We start from the raw sequence: 5013 nt of genomic DNA on the forward strand, positions 1-5013 counted from the left end.
CAAAAAATAAATCCAACATTTTCACCAAGGACGGCAACATGAAGAGCGCTCTAGCCTCGTAAGTCTAGCGGCTCTCCAGAATCTGGGCAACATCGAGCGATCTCTTTAATTACATTGGTATGGCCTCTGTAGGCCGCAACATGAAGTGGTGACTAGCCATCTTTATCCAACATGTATGCCATGTCAGTATCAAGTTGAAGTAATCTTTGAACTGTTCAGTGATCTCCCAAGGATGCCGCATAGTAGAGTGGGGTTCTACCATGATGATCAGTTTCCTTGATTAGTTGTGGTTTTGCTTTTACAAGGGCTTCCGTGACATCTAAATGACACATTAAATGGAGCTTAAATATAAACAGGACCAGATACATAAGTTAAATGTGCATGTGTATGTGTGTGTGCATACATGAGTAGTTAAAAGATCTTTTGTCCTCAAATTTTCTTATCCACCCGTAAGGCATCTCAACATCCTCACATGATTGACAGAAGAATAAAAGAATTTGAGACAGAAAATCCCATGCCAACCAATTGAATTTTATAGTGTTTGGGTTAATGAAACCGGTTCAGGATTGACCTGGTATCTATTGCTAAGATAAGATATGCCCATATCATCATATTCATCTTTTTATTTTTTTTAAGACAAATATTTTTATCATATGGTTACAGTTGTTTAACCAATTTACATTTTAGCTTGAACAATTGTTTATAAAGCCCCCACCCTATGAGATGAATGACTTCAAACATCAAGATGGTCCATGATAAGCCCACCAAAGACCAACAACATTCTTGAGTTGTGATCCCAACAGGAGAGAATCGCCCTCCGAATAATAAATGCTTATCAAAAACAAAATGAGAGAAGTGTAAATTTACCAAAATGACCCTCTGCTACAGCAACATGCAAAGCTATTTGGCCATCAGGCCCACCATAAGCCGAAGAGCAAGCTTTCTTTTTGGGTGAATAAGTCATAAATAAAAACGAAGATATACACAAATACAAGGGGCATGTCCCAGGCCCTAAACCCAACTATATAAGCAAGAACAACCAACTTAAAAACAGCCTAAAAGGCAAACCAAACAAAGAGCAAGTTGATACAAAAACAGCTTCAACTAACAAAACTAAGATATATATAGAACCTGAAAAATCCAAAGCTATTAACTGGATGGATAAAGATAGACCAAACAATTAAATAACTTACAATTATAACAGAGAAAGGAAGACTAAACTCAAGCTCCAAAACAGACTTTGATTCCTTAAATATGTTCAGGCTCCCCATACAAACAGTATGTGGACCATGAACACATTCCATAAGCTCAAAAATCTGATAACAAAAAAAAAATAAAAGACCAAAAAGGAGCATCCGTTACACAGCCCGTAAGGGCAGGCCAACAAAAGATCTTCAAAACATCCACCAAAACAATAGAACCATAGTATAATGGATTCAACAGATATATACAATTAAAATAAAAGCTTTCTTCACACTTGAGGCGCCTAAGGTAGCCATCCCTCCTTGCTGCCAACTTCCAGAATTTAGCAGACCCTGCCCAAGATAGACAAATACATGAGTTCCAGAAGTGCCAGATATACAACAGCAGGTAATACACAACAGCTGCTGTATAAATGCACAAACACACAATATATATTCTCACTACACTCGGCCCACTATTTAGGATCTCACAGCACTCAAAAATTATCCTTTCCATGCGACCTGCAAAGAAACAAATCAATAGGAAAATATATAAGTTCCAGACGCGCGAGCTTTCATTAGTACATGATTCGCAATTTTTACCATTCCATCTCTAGCAGCCAGATGCAAAGGGGACTCACCAGTGTTGTTCTCCAAACAGGCCAGCCCAAGATCAACCTTTATCAAAAACTCGGCCACTCTTACACCATGACTCCACACAGCCTCATGCAAAACTGTGTTGCCCCACTTATTTCTCATCCTCATCAGAATCTCAACCCCTCTATTTTCTCTTTTTTTGATGTCTATGTAAGACGAAGATAACATCCTTTCGACCAGAAAACTGACTATGGAGATGCAACCAGCGCTTGCAGCGACATGCAAAGGTTTGTCTCTGTCCAAATTGGGCTGAGCGAGGAGGCACTGTTGCTGATTGTAAATCTCAGCAATAATGTTTTTGTGTCCAAACCATGTTGCGATATGAAGTGGTGTCTTTTCATGAGGTGTTAGTCTTAGAAGTAGGTTTGGATTTTCATTGAGGAGTTGTTTGAAGTAAAGAATGTGTCCTGATTGATAAAATAATGATATATATTTGATTGATGTATATTGATTGATGTATAAAGAGAGAATAAAGAGAGAAATATAGAGAGAATAAATTGTATATATTTGTAAGAGGGGCTAATTTGAGCCCATTAAATTAATTAGGCCCAATAGTCCAAGATTGGTGGGCCCGAATTTATCACCATCAAACGGGCTAAATGGCTCTAAGCCTCGAAAGGGTTCGGATCCACGAACCTAGAGACTTACTCAGGCCCGGAACTCGAAAGGGTATTAGGCAAGCCTAGAGATCCGAGGCACTCGGACTCGAAAGGGTTCGGATCCACGAACCTAGAGGTCCGAAATACTTGGCTTCGAACGGATTCAGACGCAATCTAGAAGTCGCTCCGTTAATGAGTCCCAGAACACTTGCGGGCTCGGAGCTTTCCGGGATCTACGCACCAGAACCATGGGCGTAATGGAGTTCGAACAAAGGACCCGATCCCGAGGACGGTGAGTGGAGACAAATTCACTCTTCGGTTAAACTAGCCTATACCCGGGTCGAGGTGGCACGACCCCGGGGGGTCCATGAGACTCGGCAATATTTTGCGGCAGGACGTCCTCTGGGACTACCCCTGACCCTTTGGGATGATTAGGGATCACTGGTTAGGTGTGGCTAAGAAGAAGGGTTCGCCGAGGGATTGATCTCCTCTTCGGGGTTTTCTCATCCTCGGAGAAGTCACCTCCTCGGAGAAGTCACCTCCTCGGAGAGGTCACCTCCTCGGACAAAGTGGTTAGAGAGAATATCCCCCATGTGCCTTGCACATGGGCTCCATCCTACATCATGAGGTGTCTATAAATAGCACCCACCCATAGCTTTACAAGGGATGGATTTTTGGAGATTTTTAACTCTTGGGAAAGAACTAATTTCCCTTCTCCATTATCAACCTTGAGAGTGAAAGTGGGAGATCAATGGGAGAGCCTTGCCATTATTCTATTCTCTAGCCATTTTGCCTTCTTCTTCACCCAATCTCTTATCTCCATCATCTCCTTTGTTGTTGTGTTCCTAAGTTGAGATTATTGAAGAATCTAAGCCTCTCATCATATTCTAGAGAATTCGATCTTCGAATTTTCCAACTCCTTTCTTGAACCCTCTCCTACATTTTGGCGACTCCGCTGGGGAGGCGGATTGGTTAATGGTCTCAACGAGATCTGGAATCCACACAACTCCAACAAGGATGGCGGGAGAAGATGAAGTTCACCAACAAGGATCCTCTAATGGTGGTGATGACAGAACCATGACTCCAGATCAACCACTTTTGCTTGAAGCCATTCAAGGACTTCAGAATACTCAGCAAGAGATTCTTACCACTCTTCAGAATCTCACTCACACCATGTTGGTAATGAGTTCTAACTTTGCACCGGCGCCAAACGGGAATCAAACTGGTGGTGGAGTTATTCTCGCCGGAGCGCAAAATCAAATCCAAGGAGAAGTAGGCCCCAATCAGCCTATGGCTCATGGCAACACGGCCACAGTAACACATGCTCAAACCACAGTAGGCGGCGGCAGTTTGCCCATACCCGGGCTCCATGGCGTGCCAAGCCAAGATCCAATGGTGACTAGGGGAGTTTCTAGTGTAATGAATGGTGCTCCGGCGACTGTTGGTGTCCAGGAAAACATAAGGAGCATGATGGCGCAAAAGGGAGCTCTGCCCGTACCTAATCTTGTTACGCCACCAATAAATGTTACCCAAGCACCAAGCGGGCCTCCTTTGGTGCCGACAACAAATCTGCAAGCACAACCCGGTATAGCGACGCCGTGTGGTGGACTCTACGGGCCTCAATTCAATATCCCATCACCAACTGGCTTGTCTATAGGCGCTGATGGCCAGTATCGTCAAATGTCCTCACCAATGATGAATTCGCAGCACCAGAATGGCCAAGTCGCCCCTAGCTCAGTCTTCGGGTCCACAAGCCAAGTCCCGGGAATACCACCATCAAACTCTCTCCCTCAACAGTTTCTCACTCTCGCCGATGTGCAGGCCATGTTCGATCTCGAACGGGGCAAGAGGACCTTACCCTCTTTGCCTGATCCAGACATCAAGCCGCCTTACCCCATTGAGATGCTGAGCTATCCATACCCTGAGGGGTATACAGTGCCGAAGTTCATCAAGTTCAACGGCAAACAAGGAAATGCCCGAGAACATGTTGTGCGATTCATCGAGACTCTGGGTATTCATGGTTCAAACCACGTCCTCCGACTGAGAGAATTCTCTAAGTCCCTCACCGACCGAGCATATAGTTGGTATGTTAATTTGGCCCCAAACTCTGTCCGAAGTTGGGAGGAAATGGTTAACAAATTCCACTCCAAGTTCTTTCAAGTGGCGGAGAAGGTGACCACACTTACATTGTGTAAAGAGAAGCAACAAGAAAGTGAAGACATCCTTGACTACGTCAAAAGGTTTCAGGACAAGGCCGTAGATTGTCATGAAGCAGTCGAGGAGAGTTATCTGGTTCAAATCTGTCTAGAAGGGGCATTGAGCAGATACAAAATGTTTCTAGTTAATCACAAGCTACCCACCTTCTCGGCATTAATAGAAGCAGCTCGGAACATTAGCATTCCTCATGCTCAGGAGTCCGGATTTAAGGCCAGTTACAAGACTAGTTTCAAATCGTCTCGTGGACCTATTGTTGCTGCTGCCTCTGCCCCAGATACCCGAAATTCACAAGGAGGAGGTCATAGAGGCCAGAAGAGAAAGCAATATAATGGTGAAAAGGGGAATGTTTCTTATCCATG

General features: G+C 43.8%; 1 long non-coding RNA gene across 1 annotated transcript; it reads right to left on the reverse strand.

The window, feature by feature from the left end:
• Positions 1–897: 897 nt before the first annotated feature.
• LOC145797373 (uncharacterized) lies at positions 898–2233 on the reverse strand. Its single transcript, XR_014338842.1, has 2 exons — positions 1823–2233; positions 898–1703 (listed from the first exon to the last, which is right to left on the reverse strand). It is a non-coding gene; the product is annotated as an uncharacterized LOC145797373 (long non-coding RNA).
• Positions 2234–5013: the final 2780 nt, after the last annotated feature.

The sequence above is a fragment of the Camellia sinensis genome, chromosome 8 (assembly GCF_055761805.1).
Source record: "Camellia sinensis isolate YWXY chromosome 8, ASM5576180v1, whole genome shotgun sequence".
Taxonomy (NCBI): domain Eukaryota; kingdom Viridiplantae; phylum Streptophyta; class Magnoliopsida; order Ericales; family Theaceae; genus Camellia; species Camellia sinensis.